The sequence below is a fragment of the Meles meles genome, chromosome 5, assembly GCF_922984935.1.
Source record: "Meles meles chromosome 5, mMelMel3.1 paternal haplotype, whole genome shotgun sequence".
Lineage (NCBI taxonomy): Eukaryota > Metazoa > Chordata > Mammalia > Carnivora > Mustelidae > Meles > Meles meles.
The window spans coordinates 133,921,286-133,938,553 of record NC_060070.1 but is presented as its reverse complement, the minus strand read 5'-3'; the positions used below and the strand labels follow the sequence as shown (position 1 = coordinate 133,938,553).

General features: G+C 42.3%; 1 protein-coding gene across 1 annotated transcript in view; it reads right to left on the bottom strand.

The window, feature by feature from the left end:
• The window catches only part of RREB1 (ras responsive element binding protein 1), a 178,636-nt gene that overhangs the window by 144,277 nt on the left and 17,091 nt on the right, over positions 1 to 17,268 (bottom strand). The gene's annotated exons all lie outside the window — the stretch shown is intronic.

Genomic DNA, 17,268 nt, shown 5'->3' with positions numbered 1-17,268 from the left:
GATGGAGCCCCGCACTGAGCTCTCTGCTCAGCGGGGAGCCTGCTTCCCCCCCACCCCCGCCTGCCTCTCTGCCTACTTGTCAGATCGCTGTCAAATAAATAAATAAAATCTATTAAAAAAAAAACACGCAAAACTACAGCTCTTATTATATATAAAACGTTGGTGCTTAGTATGCACATTTTGCAATCAAACACATATATCTCAATCCAATAAAAGCATTAAGGTTATATAAAATTCCCTATGTAATCTTTTTTTCTTTCAGATTTATTTATTTATTTTAGAAAGAGAGAGAGTGCGTACATGAGCAGGAGGGGCAGAGGGAGAGGGAGACAGAATCCCAAGCAGACTCCACCATGAGCATGGAGCCTGATGCAGAACTCGCTCTCAGGACCCTGAGATCACGACCTGAGCTGAAACCAAGAGTCAGATGCTTAACTGACTGCACAACCCACTTACCCCACCCATGTGATCTTTAAAACAAAAACAAACAGAATAATGCCACATCAAGGTCATTATTTCTTAACTGCTATGTGATAATCATCCATTTATGAGTATGTATGGACAGCTGGATTTATATATATGTGTGTGTATACATAGAAGATGCTTATAATATCAAGTTGCTCATAATAATTTTTAATGTTACTTAAATTACATCATGGTGGTGATGGACAAGATAAGGCAATTATAACTGAAACACTGAGTTGGAAATCCTCTGCAGTCCTCAGAAAAATGGCTTATTTTATAGAAATGGACAGACTTGAGTGATGTGACTCTATGATTGGTCAAGTTGGTCTTGTTACTTCAGATGACTTCGGGATAAGTGCTGATTTTCATACAATTACTCCATCAGAGAACCAGAGGCACACAGAGACTACAAAACACGTCCAACCCAAAGAGCTAGTAGGTGGTAGAGACAGGTTTGGCATCCAAGCCCTCTGTCTATGGCTCAAGTTCTCTTTATTGCACTATAGATAATGAAAGGAAAATTTCTATCTTGGGTAGGCTTTAAGTCTGTAGTTACACACAGAAACAAACTTGCAATTAGGAAAAAAAATAGAAGGGAGAGGGGATGAGTTTATGCAGATACTAAACACGCAATAAATCTAGAATGGACACAGTGTGCATATACTATATACTACACTCTAGTGCCAATGCGGGGATGTGTTATCAAACAGAAAACTTAGAAGTATTTGGTCTATGATAAAGATTGCACTTCAAATCACTGGAGGAGGAAGATAGATCAGTCATCTTGGTTGAACAATGAAAAGGGAAAAAAGTCACACCAAATACCAACTTCATACTAACTTTATACCAAAAGCAAAAATTTATTCCAAGTGGATTGAAGAATTAAATGTAAACTACAAAATCTTAAAAGAACCAGAAGAGAAATAGGTAAATATTAATCTGATCTTTGAGAGTGTAGAAAGGTTTTTTTAGGGAGAAGGAATAAACCATAAAGGAAAGGAGATGTATTTCCAGTCACATAACAATTTAAGTTTAAACACATTAAAAAAAAAAAAAAAGCCCACTATAGGCCAAATGGAAAGGGAAATTACAGGCTAGGAAAAAAAGCATTACTTACAGGCAGAGTTGGTTAAGAGCCTTAATATAATAAAAGTTACACTTTATTGAGCCTTTATTAGGTGTAAGTCATGCTAAGCTCTCTGCACACCATATCTTGCCATAATCTTATAAGGGAGATACAATTAGTTCTACCTTTAAAATAAAGAAATGGAGACACCGAATGGCTAAGAAGTATCATGCCCAAGGACTCATAGCTAATAAGTAGCAGAACGGAGATGTGGATGTAGACTCTGAGTTCCAAGCTTTTCCTCTTAATTTGTATACACTATAGGCTCTTCTAAGTCAATATCGAAAGAACACCTCCAAAGGCAAAGGATGTGGAGAAGAAATCCACAAAAGAAAACATATAAATACTTGAACACATTTTTCATGTTCAACATCATTAGTACTACAAGAAATGCAAATTAAAACATGCGGTGAGATTTTTTTTTCTCTATCAGTTTGTCAAAAAATATTTTAAAAGGTCAACATCTAATTTTGGCAAAGCTGAGGAGAAAAGATATATGTTGTTGTTGTGGCAATGACCTTGTTTTTAATCATCTTAAACAAAAATTAGAAAATTTAAGTATTTTGTTCTTAAAAATGGCTCTTTCAGCCCACCATTCCACTTCCAAGAAAAAATAAAAAGACTTCTAGAAATTTTGCTAAAGAGATACGCACAAAGTTATTTGTATAAGGATGGTTGTCATAGATTATTCGTTGTTATAAAAAACTGGAAACAAGCAAAAGTCTACTAATAGGACTTTGGTACATGAATGGTAAAACATTCACATGATGGAGTAACACGTTAACCATTAGCAATCATGGAGTATAAAGTTGCTTTAAGCTACTTGGGAAATGTACAAAATATAATGTGTGAGGAACAAATCTTACAAAACTGTATGTGTTTTTTCTTTGTTTTGTTTTATTTTAGAGAGAGAGGGAGAGAGAGAATCTTAGGCAGACTCCATGCCCAGCACAGACCCTGGCATGGGGCTCATCTCACGACCGAGGTCATGACCTGAGCCAAGATCAAGAGTTGGATGCTTAACTGACCAAGCCACCCTATATATGCTATTTTTAAGTTTTGTTTTTCTGCTAATTTACAATTTTTAAATATTCTACAATGAATATATGTTAATTTTACATCAGGAATAAAGTACCAATAAACTTGAACCAGAAGCATAAGTAGTTTAAGATTACAAAACTTAAAATATGGTTTCTACTTAAAAGTTAAATGTTCTAAGTATTGGCAAATATGGGAATTCAAAATCAGAATCAAAGACTATAAGGTTCCTGTGAAACCCAAACTATATATAAAAGCAAGATACAGATTTCGAATATATAAAGAAACTGGTGGTTAGGCCACTAAAATGAAGTGTACCCCCTTACCCCCACACCTTACCCCCAAGGGGCTTAACTGATTTTCAGTGTTCAAATCCATAGGAGAACTCATAAAGATCTCATGCAGAGACAAATATTTTTAGAGGAAATGACAGAATTGATCTTTAATTTCTCTTTCCTCTTAGGTAAAACTAATATTAACTTATAAAGTTGATCGAATTGTATGAATCTTCCAAGTTAACTGATTTCTTATTTAAGAACACTTAAAAAGTAAGGATTGAAATACACATCTTCAATATATGAAGAGTATCTATTTCAAACAATAGCCAACATTATACTTCATTGTGAAAAACTAAAGAAATTCCTTTAAAAATAAGAATTTAAAAAACCCAGACAGAAAAAAAAATATGTAGTGTTCTCCTGCAAGTTTTTCTGGCCAATGCAATAAAACATGAAACATATAAAGAGATTTAAATACAGGAAAGAAAAAAATAACATTATTATCATTACTTACAGATGATATTATTGTGAAACGAGAAAACCCAAAGAAATGAATGGAAAACTAGATTCAAGAGAAATCCAATCGTAACAGCTATCATTTATTGAATTCCTATTTGTCTAACAGTGCAGCGCTGTTTTCCCAGAGTCATGTGTCAGGTAAGAAGTACAACCAGCAGGGTGCCTGGCTGGCCCAGTCAGTTAAGCATCTGACTCTTGGATTCAGCTCAGGTCATGATCTCAAGGTCATGAGCTAGAGCCCCATGCTGGGCTCCACATTCAGTGGGTGCCTTCTTTTGAATATTCTTTCCCTCTGCCCCTTCCCCAACATACACACCTCTCTCTCTGTCTCAAATAAATAAATAAATCTTAAAAAACAAAAAAGAATTAGAACTGGGATTCACACCCAAGCCTGACTGATTCCCAAAGACTTCAAAGACTGTGTGTGTGTGTTTAAGATTTTATTTTTAAGTAATATCTGCACCCAACATGGGACTTGAACTCACAACCGCAATATCAAGAGTTGTATGCTCCATCAACTGAGCCAGCCAGGCATCCCCAGTGTTCTTTTTACTCTGTTACTGCTTTGCTCTATAAACTATATAGTTACTATGTACAAGCACTCACTCTCACACCCACACATATGGAAAGAAAAACCATTACAACAGTACAGTTTAAAAAACCCCATTCACAAAAAATTCAAAAAGGTTTGTGTATAACCAATGAAAGAAAGAAAGTTCACCTAGACATAATTTGAATGGAGATATGTATCTCTCTCTCCATGGTTATACATGTATATGTGTGTGTGTGTATATATATATGTATGTATGTATGTATGTATGTATGTATCTACATATAAATATGTATATATATATGAAGTAAAAAAAGATGAAGCAAGATTTAGATAGGAAAACTAAAATTTAATTTTCAAAATATACATTCTAAATGAATTTTTACATTAAATGCAATTCTAATCAAAATTCCAACTGGATAACATATTTTATATGGAGAAATGTAACAAAAGAATTCCCACATGCATCTAAAAGAAAAGAAAGAGGTGAGAATAGTAAAGAAAATTTTACTAAAAATCTATAGGGAAAGGGGTACTAGTTATTAAAAAATTATGTTTATACACTTACTGGAAGTCTGTTTATGGTAAAGGAAACACCACTAGTCAATAGAGAGGGAAAGAATTATTCAGAATTACTGTTGGAATACTCATTACCAATTTGGGGAAAAATATCAAGGTAAATTCTTACCATACACCATATACCCAAATAAACTCCTTATAGACTAATAAAATCTAATTAAATAGAGAGGTATTTTAAAAACAGAAATATAAGATAAAAACAAATTTTGTCATGGTGCCTGGGTGGTGCAGCTGGTTAAGTGTTTGATTCTTGGTTTTATCTCAGGTAGTGATCTCAGGGTCATGAGATCGAATCCTGCATCAGGTTCCACGTTCACGTGGAGTTTGCTTCAGATTCTGTCTCCCTTTCCCTCTATCCCTCCCACTCGTGCCCTCTCTCTCAAATAAATAAATCTTAAAAAACAAAATTTGTCATATTCCTGGAGAGAAAAAAAATGTATCCTACCACTAGAGGAGAAAGAAATTTTAAAACTTAATGCAAATAAGGAACAGACATACATAAAATTCAAAATTAAAGGGGCATTAAAAAAAAAGACCATAAATAACCTGACCACCTAGAGGTAGGAACCGTCTCTACATCAAAAACAGAAAAGCAAAAAAACAAACTGGAAAAAAGATATTTGTAGCAAAAATTACAAAAGAAAAATTTAGCAAAGTAGTTAATTTTTCTCTATTAAATTAGAAAAAAAATATACCCAAAGTTCCAGGACATAATGAGTGGATATATTCTCATATCCTGTATCACTTAAGGCATTATAAATGGGCACAACACTTTTGGAAAGCCTTATTTATATACTTTATATACATATTATTGCAATTATGCAATGATATACATATTATTGCAATTATTTTTTTAAAGTAAAAAAGGAGGGACGCCTGGGTGGCTCAGTTGGTTGGATGACTGCCTTCGGCTCAGGTCATGATCCCAGAGTCCCGGGATCGAGTCCCGCATCCGGCTCCCAGCTCCACAGGGAGTCTGCTTCTCTCTCTGACCTTCTCGTCGCTCATGCTCTCTCTCACTGTCTCTCTCAAATTAATAAATAAAATATTTAAAAAAAAATAAATAAAGTAAAAAAGGACTAGAAAGAAATTTACCAAAATGATAAAGAAATAACATCAGAGGGATGGGAATGGAGTTTATTTGGGTCTTGCATTTTTCCATTTACCCTGGACAATTAATGCTTTGCGGTAAGTGTCTTCCTAAAAGCAGCAGGAGGAGGAGCATGTTTTTGTAAAACTAAAAAAAAAAAAAAAAAAAAAAAAAAAATCTGTCCATGGTGAGTTGGAGACCCAAGGCCAGAAAACACGTGTTGGTGAGGATGTGGAGAAAACGGAGCCCTGGAGCACAGCTGGTGGGTATGTCAACTAAGGCAGCCCCCGTGGAAAACAGTATGAAGTTCCTCAAAAAATTAAAACTAGAATTGCCCTCTGATCCAGCAATTCCACTTCTGCATACAGACCCAAAAGAACTGAACTTGGGGTCTCACACATATTGGCACCCCCATTATTCACAACAGCCCAAACGTGGGAGCAGTGCTCACAGACGTCGAATGGGTAAACAAACAATGGCATATTACTGAGTCTTTACGGAGGACGCGCCAACACAGGCTACGGCATGGATGAACCTTGAGGACATTACCTTGAGGGAAACGGGCTAGTCCCGAAAGAACAAACACGGTAGGATTCTACTTGGAGGACATCCCTAGAGTTGTCGGATTCACTGGGACGGAAAGTAGAAGGGTGGCTGCCCAGGGGCTGGGTGGGGGGAAATGGGGAGTGTGTCATGGGTGCGGAGTTTCAGTCCGGGAAGAGGAAAAGCTCTGGAAGCGGACAGTGGTGATGGTCACACGACAGTGTGAATGTACTTAATGCCACCGACCTGTACATTTAAACATGGTTAAAATGTTAAATTTTATGTAACCTCTATTTTACCATTATATGTGTGTGTGTGTGTGCATGTAGAGAGAGAGAGAGAGACTACTGCCACATAAATGCTAAAGGCACCAGCCACGTTTACTGTATATTTTCTTCAAAGATGTAGATCGCTCCTAGGAACGTCCCAGTGACACAAAATGGACCTGTGGCTGGGTGAACAGGATGTACACTGAGCCGTGGCCAGGTCTAGGATATCCCCACGGACACCGTCTCCTTTGGTTTTACTGATGCCAATTGCAACGGGGTTCAGAGCCACCAACACCTGCCCTGTCAACAGGTCTGGACCAGGAGGTTGGACACAAACAGAAGCTCACGTGCACCAGTTTTAGGCGACCCAGAGCAGGGTCACGCTTGCGTCTTAGGCATCGCATGACTCAATCAAAGAAGAACATGGCACCCCACAGGAAACCGAGCGTTGGAACCATAAAATGACGCAGAGCAATTTCCTTACTGGCATCTTCTCCGTGTAGAATATTTCACAAAAGTAATTTACAAAGGGCAAAGTTCTCAGCCACTGGCACCCCCGGGGCTTGTGTATGGCCCACAGAGTTCTTGCATGTTGCAGAGACAATACTTGATGGGGTCTTCTGTGAAGCTGCAAAGGACGGTATCACGTCCTGAGTTTCAGGCTAAAAATGAGGGTAGCTGGGAGTGAGTACGTGCTTCCCCTGTCTGAGCTTCAGTTTCTGGGACTATTTCGAGAACTCAATTTAGCTGGAGTCAAACATGTCAATTTGTAACTTGCCTAAATAAGTCACCTGTCCCTAAGCTCGGGTCCTGAAGCATCATTCAACTCCACCGGCATTGTTTGCTGTACAAAGATACAAGCACACTTTTCTTTTTAAAACCTGGTCCAATGGCTTTCTGAAGCTGTCTTTAGTCTTCTAAAGAGTCTCTGGCCACCTACTGGATTTTTTCAGCTCGAGAGCTGGGCAGAAAAAGAGCAACTTACTGCCCTTGTTCAAAGGAAAGCAAGTTACAGACTAGAAGCTAGACAGACTTTATTATTCAGAATCCACAGGGATTTGCAAGAGAATAGCTCAGACACAGTCTGTTACTACCCTCCTCTCAAGGAAGAAGCCAATTATTTTCCCCTACCTAAAGAGTTTAGCAGGAGTGTGAAACGCAAAAGCTTCTGACATCTTTATCCCAGGCCCAAGGAAGGAAAAAAAAAAAACAAAGGTGTCGAAATTCAAATACTTTTGCTTATTTTTGCTAAGATACCAGGAGGAAAAAAGGTTTAAATGACTTGTCAGTTTTTTCACATACAGAAAAAAGATTACCAGCTACTTTCACTTTCTAACGAATAGCCCCAGTCCCCTAAATGAGTTCTCTGTAAGGCATTTAACTTCAACAGGAGTCATTTTGATTAACAGAGAAAGAGATGGGGTTTTCTTTTAAATATTCTTTTTTTTTTTTTAAACGTGAGCATTCTGTTGGATGTGACCCTTAAGATCAGAGAGCAAAGCTAGAAAAAAATAGAAGTGACGACTCATTCAGGGAGAGCACACGGAAAGTGAAAGATTCATTGATATCTCTGGCTCTCAGGCTGTGGTGGAGGAGAAGCAGGTTCAAGGTGGGAGCTGAGAAGGGCAGGGCTGAGGGGAAGTGGTGGTGTAGCTGGAGGGTGTGCTGGGAACCCGGTGCTGGTCCAGCACCCCTGCTCACGGTTGCATATCCCAGGGCCCCCACACTGTGATTTCTCAAAAACGGATTTGAGAGGTCCTGGTAGTTACAGATGGTGCCTCGGGGGCTGATCGCCAAGAGCTGGGCTCGCTCTCGGGAGAGGGCAGCGAGAACACACGTGTGTGCGTGGGAAGATCTCAGGGCCTCCTGTGACCCATGACTCCAGACTCACGACACTCAACTACGTAGGAGGAAGCGGGTTCGGAGAGCTGATGGGATTTGCAAAGGTCCAGAGCCACGTAACCCTGGGACTTGGGTTCGGGACTCCCGATTCCCCAGCGTCCAGTGTCTTCTCGCTACTGGAAACCTGAAGGCCTCCGTGGGACAGTGGCCTGACAAGGCCACGTTGCCGCTGTGGGCAAGTGGCACCAGGGTCTGCGATGTCATCAGGGGGCGTGGCGCTGGTACAGATTGCCCGAACCCTGCTAAGCTCCCCAGTTGTCTGGCAGCAGGCTGTCCAAGAGGAAAAGCAAGCAGGGAAAGAGGGAAAAGCACCCACACAGCCGGTAGGCCGGGCTGCAAACCCACCCTTCCTCAGTCTGGGTGTCCCTCGGGGCCTCTCATCTGCCCTGGGCCTTGCTCCCGGCTCTGGTGACTCAAGGAGCCCGAAGCCACTCTATTCTCTTTCCCTTCCAAGGTCGCAAGCAGCTATAGATTTCCCCGCAGGCACGGTCTCCTTTGGTTTTACTGATGCCAGTTGCAGGGGGTTCAGAGCCACCAAAACCTGCCCTGTAAACAGGTCTGGACCATGAAGTTGGATACAAACAGAAGCTCACGCGTCCCAAGAGCCCTGACTCCATCTGGAGCCCGGGGATTTGTCTACACACTCTCTTCTGACCCTTGCCACGACCCTTGGAGGCAGAGATAGGCTCCCCTTTTGTAGAGGGGAAGTTTAGAGGGGTTAAGCTGCCCAAGGTCAGAGCAACCCTGTGTCACGCCGAAGCACAGGCTTTCCCACTCCCGTCCCAGAAGTCACACCCGGGAGGGCCCCTCTGACCTGCCTGACCCCTACTGAAATAAGGATGCTGACTCCCTTCAAAGAGGTGTGATTAAAACAGACCAACAAGTCTCACTTGCTTTGTCCAGACAACTCTGAATGCCCCAGGCTGCGGACCACCACCCTCCGAGTCAGGGAGTGTCGCCTCGAGGATGGAAAGGAACAGCACTGCCACAAGGCCAGGAGGGAAGGAAGCACGTGTGATGCATTTCCTGAGATGGTACAGAGGGAGTCATTTACTCCTCGCCCGCCAAACACTCACTTTGTCCTAAGTCTCCTTCCGGGGAACTCCTGCTGTCCCCAAAGCAAAGCAAGACACGGGAGTGGGCAAAGCTGGGGAAGGGCCCTTATGTAACCTACGATCAAAAGAATGACCGATGGTAAGGAAGACTTTGGGTTGAAAGGGGGGAAAAAAAACCTGTTCTGAGCCCAGACATGCTGTTTTTCTGCCTGCCCCACGCACGCACTGCATTTCACCGAGCTACCGGGACAAAGGTTAGCGAGGGGTCTGGAGGCTGGGTGAGAGCTGTTGCAAGCAGCCCGTGCTGCTAGGGCAGCCCCAGGAAGGAGGGATGGGAGAAGATGTGGCATCCACGCCCGGAGAGAGCTCTGCTGGCCAGCTAACTACAGCAAGCAGTTTTTCCACCAAGAAGCCATCCGGAGGACACTGGTAAGACGGAGCAGAGCGTTTGGAACTCTGACGTATGACAACAGTTGCTGCTCTCAGCAGAGCCTACCATCACCGGCTCCCTCCTGGTGCTTCTGCGGCTGTACTTGCAACAGGGGTTTCAAAGGATAGAAAGACAGGGGCGGAGCTAGTACAGAGCTCCAAAATCTGGCAAGTAGAGGCCCTCATTCCATCCCGAGAGGAAGATTAGTTGTGGGTATGCGTGGGTGCTCTCCATTTAGAAGGGACTGGTTTCCAGTTTCCGAGGCTCTGGAAAGATTCCAGAGCTGTGCACAGGGTTTAGACTGCTTTCTGGAAGGGCTGATACGTGAAGTGGTCCTTACCCTGGGCTCTGATCGCAGGTCACCATGTCTTTCTGGGAGAGGGCTTAAGGGGGAGGGGAGAGAGTGTCAGCTTAGAGGAGGCACCTCTGGAACCAGAGAGTCCTACCATGGCAGTGGCCAGGAAGACCCCAAGTGGCTGGGAATTACTGGCTTTGAATCTAAAGGGGCTCCTCGAAGGGCCCCCCGCACCCCTCGGGTCCCCTCTAGGAGACGTGTCACAATAATCTAACTTGGCCAAGAGAGAAGTGATTTGAAACCTTAACTGGCTGTGCCAGAAAGACGGTCTAAGAGCACAGACCTCATCATGGTTATTTTATTGGTGGTCAGGACCCGGTGGGTGGACTCTCCTGGTTAACCAAGGTTCCCCACTGGTTGAAACTCCTTCGGAGATAACATCAGTCAGATTTACCTGACTGCTTTTGTGATGGAAGATTTCCAGCCTGCTGTGAAGGTTTCTTCACCACACGCCCTCCCCACGTGTGTGCGAGAACATGGTTCAAAAGATACACCGCCAGCAGCAGGGCAAGACCCGCCCTTCAAGCGGACCTGGGATTGCTCAAGGGCAAGTCCCTAGTTTCCTTAAAAGAGAAAGACTTCCTGCAGCAAAGAGGCTACACACACACAGATCCTGGTTCTCCCCCTTACTAGCTAACAACTTAGACAAATTATCTAGTCTCCCTGAGGTTCAGTTTCTTTGCCTATAAAGACCCACAACATTAGATACTATCCAGGATTGCTGTAAAATGGGATGCCTGCAAGGATCCGCCCAGAGCCTTGTCCACAGTGAACAGTGACCTTCATTCGCTCACAGGGCCACGTTCTGCCAATTCCAGAGTCACAACGATACACCAACTGTATGTCTTGCTCTTTTATACACTGAAAACTGCTTAATGAGTCTGATTTTTTGACACTTTTCTTTAAAGATTTTATTTATTTATTTGAGAGAGAGAGCAGGAGCAAGGGGAGGCCGGCTCGCAGTGAGGTGGGGGAGCATTTCTTAGACCCTAGGGCCTACGCTGCTCTGTGTACCATTATTAGTGCATGGTGTGAGCAAAGTCTACAGTAAATGTCTAACATGGGGGTTCTCAAACTCTGGTTTCAGGACTCCTTTATCTTTTTTTATTTTTATTTTTTTTAGATTTTATTTATTTATTTGATAGAGACACAGCGAGAGAGGGAACACAAGCAGGGGGAGTGAGAAAGGGAGAAGCAGGCCTCCCACAGAGCAGGGAGCCTGATGCGGGGCTCAATCCCAAGACCCTGGGATCATGACCTGAGCTGAAGGCAGATGCTTAGCGACTGAGCCACCCAGGTGCCCCTTCAGGGCTCTTTTTTTTTTTTTTTTTTTTTAGATTTTATTTATTTATTTGACAGAGAGAAATCACAACTAGGCAGAGAGGCAAGCAGAGAGAGAGGCAGGGAAGCAGGCTCCCCACTGAGCGGAGAACCCGATGTGGGGCTCGATCCCAGGACCCTGAGATCATGACCCGAGCCGAAGGCAGAGGCTTAACCCAATGAGCCACCCAGGCGCCCCAGGACTCTTTTAAACACTTAAAATGACTGATGACCCCAAGGAGCTTTTGCTTATGTAGATGATCTCCCTCAGGATGTTCCATATATGAAGATAAAACTAAGAATAAATTAAATGTATTATCTAAAAGAACAACAATAAAGCCATCACACGTTAACACAAATAGCATACTTTTATGAAAAATAACTCTATTTTCAAAACAAAATTTAATGAGAAGCATACACTGTTTTACATTTTTGCAAATCTCTTCCAATGCCTGGCTTTACAGATGACTAGATTCTCTGCAGTCTGTGCACTAGCACACGTCAAGCACCGTCTGGGTAAGTCCAGAAAGAAAGAAGAGTAAAAAAACCAACCAACCAAACAAAAAAAGATAAAGGGAAAAAAAGCAAATCCTATTATTGCCATAAAAATAGTTTTGACCGGGGCACCTGGGTGGCTCAGTGGGTTAAGCCTCTACCTTCAGCTCAGGTCATGATCTCAGGGTCCCTGGGATCAAGCCCTACATCAGGTTCTCTGCTTAGTGGGGAGCCTGCTTCCCCTTCTCTCTCTGCCTACTTGTGATCTCTCTCTGTCAAAAAAATAAAATCTTTAAAAAAAAAAAAAAAAAGTTTTGACCTCCTGGACCCATTGAAAAGATAATCAGGGATTCCCAGGGTTCTCCAAGCCAGACCTTGAGGCCCACTGCTTGACCAATGATAATAAGAAAACACCATGTTTGCTTCTACTATTAGGGGTGTTTTTATTTCACATACATCTGAATTTCAAACTTTAAAACCCAACCCCATTTTAAATCATTTGTGTGTGTGTGTGTATATACACACACATTGATTTGCATATATATATATATATATTCATTGATTCAATTTAGCTGGAATCTGCCAGAGACTCTAACTACCCAATATAAGACAAGGATGCACGCGCCTGTGTGTGTGTGTGTGTGTGTGTGCATGCGTGCACATGTATGTGTGCACAAAATACAACTTTCCATGCAGGAAGGCTGCAAACCCAGCATGTCCAAAACTGACCTCTTTATCCTACCCCAAATCTGCTCCTCAAGGGGGAGGGTATTCCAATGTTTCCAAGGAAGATATTTTGTACCTCCCCAATCAAGCCCTTTATGACCTATCCTATCCTTCAGATGGCAGTTTACTGGGAAAAGTCCACTCTGTTTCCCCTGACCTTACTTCTTAAAGAGCATGCTTCCTCCTTTAGAACAGCTGGAAATTCTTCTTCCCCCATCCAGCCTAAACACAGAATTCCCATTCACCATGCCACTGCCTGATGGATTTAGAACCCTCATAAATGGATTTATCGGTTACATGTAATCAGCCTATATTAATTTTGATCATATCACTGAAATACACTCAAGGATAGAATTTCATCAGTTGATGGTTATTTATAAAACAATTTTTACTAAATTAGGCATTGGCTTTGTGCCACCTGCATATGGCCAGGCAGAGCCCAAGACACAGCATTATTAAATCAGATAATTTTATCTATTACAGGGAATCCTACCACTTTCCATCCAGCTGTCTTTGTGAAGACTGATGGAAAGAAGGTCTTGGTGCCAAGAAAAAACTGCTTCTCCTGCGTAATTGGTTTGGTTTCTTATTATAAGCACCCTCTAAATCTTATTACTAATCATTTCCCTTATTTGTTTTGACCGTTAGGCAGCTCAAAACCAACTTTGAACCCCACAACTAACAAGTGATCTGGGTTTCAGGATATAATGTATACATTTCTACTTCAGCTTTGATTCACTTACTTATTTTATTTTTATTTTTTAGGAGTTTAGATGCATTTCTTTTTTTTATATAGATTTTTTATTTATTCATTTGAGAGAGATACAGAGACAGAGATAGAAAGAGCTCAAGCAGGGGGAGAGGCAGGGGGAGAGGGAGAAGCAGACTCTCCGGTGAGCTGGGAGCCTAATGTGGGGCTCGATCCCAGGGACTGGAGATCATAACCTGAGCCAAAGGCAGACGCCTAACCATCTGAGCCAGACAGGCGCCCCTCACATACTTATTTTAAATACTGTCGTCCTATGTGTATTTCCATAATCCCTTTTGAGGACAGAGTAGGGCATATAAGAATAAGTAAATGGGGTGAAACTTTAATCTACTTCAAGCCAGATTCTGAGATGAGCCCTTGAAGAGAACTGGTCAAAGGCAGCTGTGGCCCATATTATCATGTACACTTCCAGAACCACAGGACCTGTTACTTAATGTTCCAAATTTTCCATTACCACTGGTCTAAATCACGTTGAGGGGGCTCATTTGCAGAAGCTGTCCTGGAATTAAGGACAGGAAGAAGAAGCGGGAACATATCAGGTCAGTTACATATATATTATCTTTTCTCTCCACAAATACCTATGAAATGTTATTAACAGTTGAGAAAATTGAGGCTCAAAAAGGTGAATTAATTTGCCTAAAGTTACACGAATAGAAATGATGAAGCCAGATGATGAAACCAGGTCTCTGGTGTTCAAGAGCTCTGGGGTGTGTTCATTTTGTGAAAATTCAGGGAATTATACATTTATGACGTGTATCCCTTCCTGTGTGGATGTTACGCTTCAGGAGAATGTTAACCAGGAAAGAAAAAGGCCATGGGGCTCTTCTGTCTCTCAGTGTAAGTCAACGTGACAGAATTCATATGGAGAAGAGGCATGGACTGTGATGTTACTGCATTCACTGGTCAACACTGATGGCACTATTTTGTATGAATGAAACAGTAAATTTAATGAATGTATGAATTATGAGGTTTCTCCAACTATGGGCCATTGTCCAAAGACAATGTGTTCAGAAGCATGGTCTAAGGCACAGCCCATGCCAGTATGTCCCAGGCCATGACAGTAAGGCAGGAAGCCTAAAATAGATGAAAAAGTCATAATGGTGATAACAATATGTATCTCTTCTTTGGTTCTCTTTTTGGTAGGCTTTCTTCTTCTCCATTGAAAACATGTACAAACACAATATCCATAAGTGGGTTTTCTACTTTGCTGAATAGGAAGCTCTCCAGCAGGCCTGATAATATTTTAGAGGAGTCTCTCCTGTCATCTACCCTTGTATATTTAGAAATGTAAAATAACTTTATCACTAGCCTAAATAATACATAATAAGGATGGTAAATCTGCCTTTAAAAAGAAAGTCCTGGGGCACCTGAGTGGCTCAGTGGGCTAAGCGTCAGACCCTTGGTTTCAGCTCAAGTTGGGATCTTAGGGTTATGCGATCAAGCCCTTTATCTTGCTCCCTGTTCAGCATGGAGTCTGCTTGAGGTTCTCTCTCCCTCTCCCTCTGGCCCTCCCCCTGTTCACGTGTTTTCTCTCTCTCTCTCTCAAATAAATAAATAAAATCTTTAAAAAAAGAAAATAAAAAGAAAGCCTTACCATATGAATCATTTTGAGATTAAATCCTTATGGCTTATCATGTCATGATTCAGCTTGATTATGGCTGTGCCAGCACAAAATCAGATGAAAAGGATAGAAGAAAAGGACTGTGCTGTGTCAGGAACCGGGTTCTGGTCTTGCCAATAAACTAGTCACATTTAACAAGTCACTGAAAATGTAGGTTTCTCCTTCCCTTTTCAGGAAGATGGAGTAATTGAGCTAGATGATTTCTAAGGTTCCTTCATGACCAAACACTCCACAATTCTGAAGTAGCTGGGAAATAAGTATACTGAATTCCCACCTGCATATGGCATGTTAACAGACATTTGCCATCCTCTCATGAAAATTGTGGGGCCCAATTAGGGCACGGGAGGCCACCCCACTTCTGCAGGGCAGTGAGCAAAAGCTATGATGTTCCTTTAAAACACAGCCTGGGCTTCCTCCAGTCCCTAGACATCTGTTAATCCTGTATTGGCCATGAACCTGGCCATGATAATAGCTGTGAAGGATTCTTACCTGACTCAAAGGCCAGCCAAGGACAACAGAACCAGGGGACAAAATGGGGAGGCTAAGCAAATGATGAATGGTATTAGAAGTCATTGAAAAGATCACCCACCCCCGAGTGATCTTAGTGACTGGACTGTCTGGATGATTATCAGATGTAGAGCATCTCTAGAAAACAGAAAAATCCTATTTGATTATGTAGTTAAAAGCAGAAAATCCAGTGGCTCAATGCGAGGTTCTGGAGAGAGGTAGACATTATTTTCATGATCACAACCAGGACGGAGAGGCTGTCTGAGCACAGGCAAGTTTCCTTAGGTCTCAAAGAGGACTCTTGTAAGGAATAAATGGGAGAATACACCCAAAACCCTTGGCCTGATGCAAGGGGAGAGCTCTAGACTTCCTCTACCCCACCCTGAAATCCTCTTATCTCTGCACAGGCATCTGCTAAGAAGTCACTACTCTGTCTGATACACGAGTTTCCTGTACATGCCTTCCTTTTGTAGAAACTCTACCCCAAGCTCTGGGGACACTAAATGCCCAGTAAGGACTTGCTAAAGGAATTAATAACTTACAAGGCACATAACATGATACCAAGACACGATTATGATCCAAGTGGACGCTCTGGGTCCATTTCTGCTGGAGACCAGTCCGTTTTGTAATTAACAAAAGTCAGGACTGTGTTTTTAGGATCCCCAAAGACAAGGACCTTCTGCATCAGCTGTTTGACTCAGGGCAAGTTAGTTAACCTTTGAGTGCCTCAGTTTCCTCTTCCATAAAATGGGGCTAATAATAATTAATGTCTATTCGCAGGGTTGAACATGAAGTGCCTGACACATGGTGCTTACTAGGTGTTGGCTATGTTGTATCAAACCTCCTGTGAATTTTTCCGGCCAGTGATGTGTGAGCAATGAAAACAAAAGCCCACCTGTTACCAGGTCCTGTGTGACTGTCAGTACCACCAGGGAATCTTCAAAAATATTCAAGTCCCTGCCTCCTCCTCCCCCACCCCCTTGTCTTATTCCCTTGGTGTAGGTCAGGCCCAGGAATCTGAATTTTCAATGAATTCTTTGAGGGAGTCCCAGCAGATGGTCACTGAACTGGCAAAGACTGGTTGGGACATGCAGAAGAAACCAGATCAAATGCTGGGTGATTCCCCTCTCCCTCCAAGAGACGGATTTATGGTTTGGGTAAAAACCATTAAGAATACATTGGTTTTTTCATTGGTTTCACTTTGAGTTTCTGCCTCCTGTGATGCAAAATGAAATCATAGGGAGGCTCGCGGCGCGGGTCCTCACCTCCCACATGAGGTGGAGTCCCACATGACCAGAAAGCTTAGAACTGAAACACAAGTCAAGAGGAACCAATATATATTTTTATACATATAAATATATATTGGTTCCCATACTGGCTTCCTTTTTGCTTTTTTAAAAAACTTGTAGCTCGGGACGCCTGGGTGGCTCAGTGGGTTAAGCCGCTGCCTTCAGCTCAGGTCATGATTCCAGGGTCCTGGGATCGAGTCCTGCATCGGGCTCCTTGCTCGGTGGGAAGCCTGCTTCTCTTTCCCTCTCTGCCTGCCACACTGCCTGCTTGTGCGCCCGCGCACTCTCTCTCTCTCTCTGATAAATAAATAAAATCTTAAAAAAACAAACAAACCTGTAACT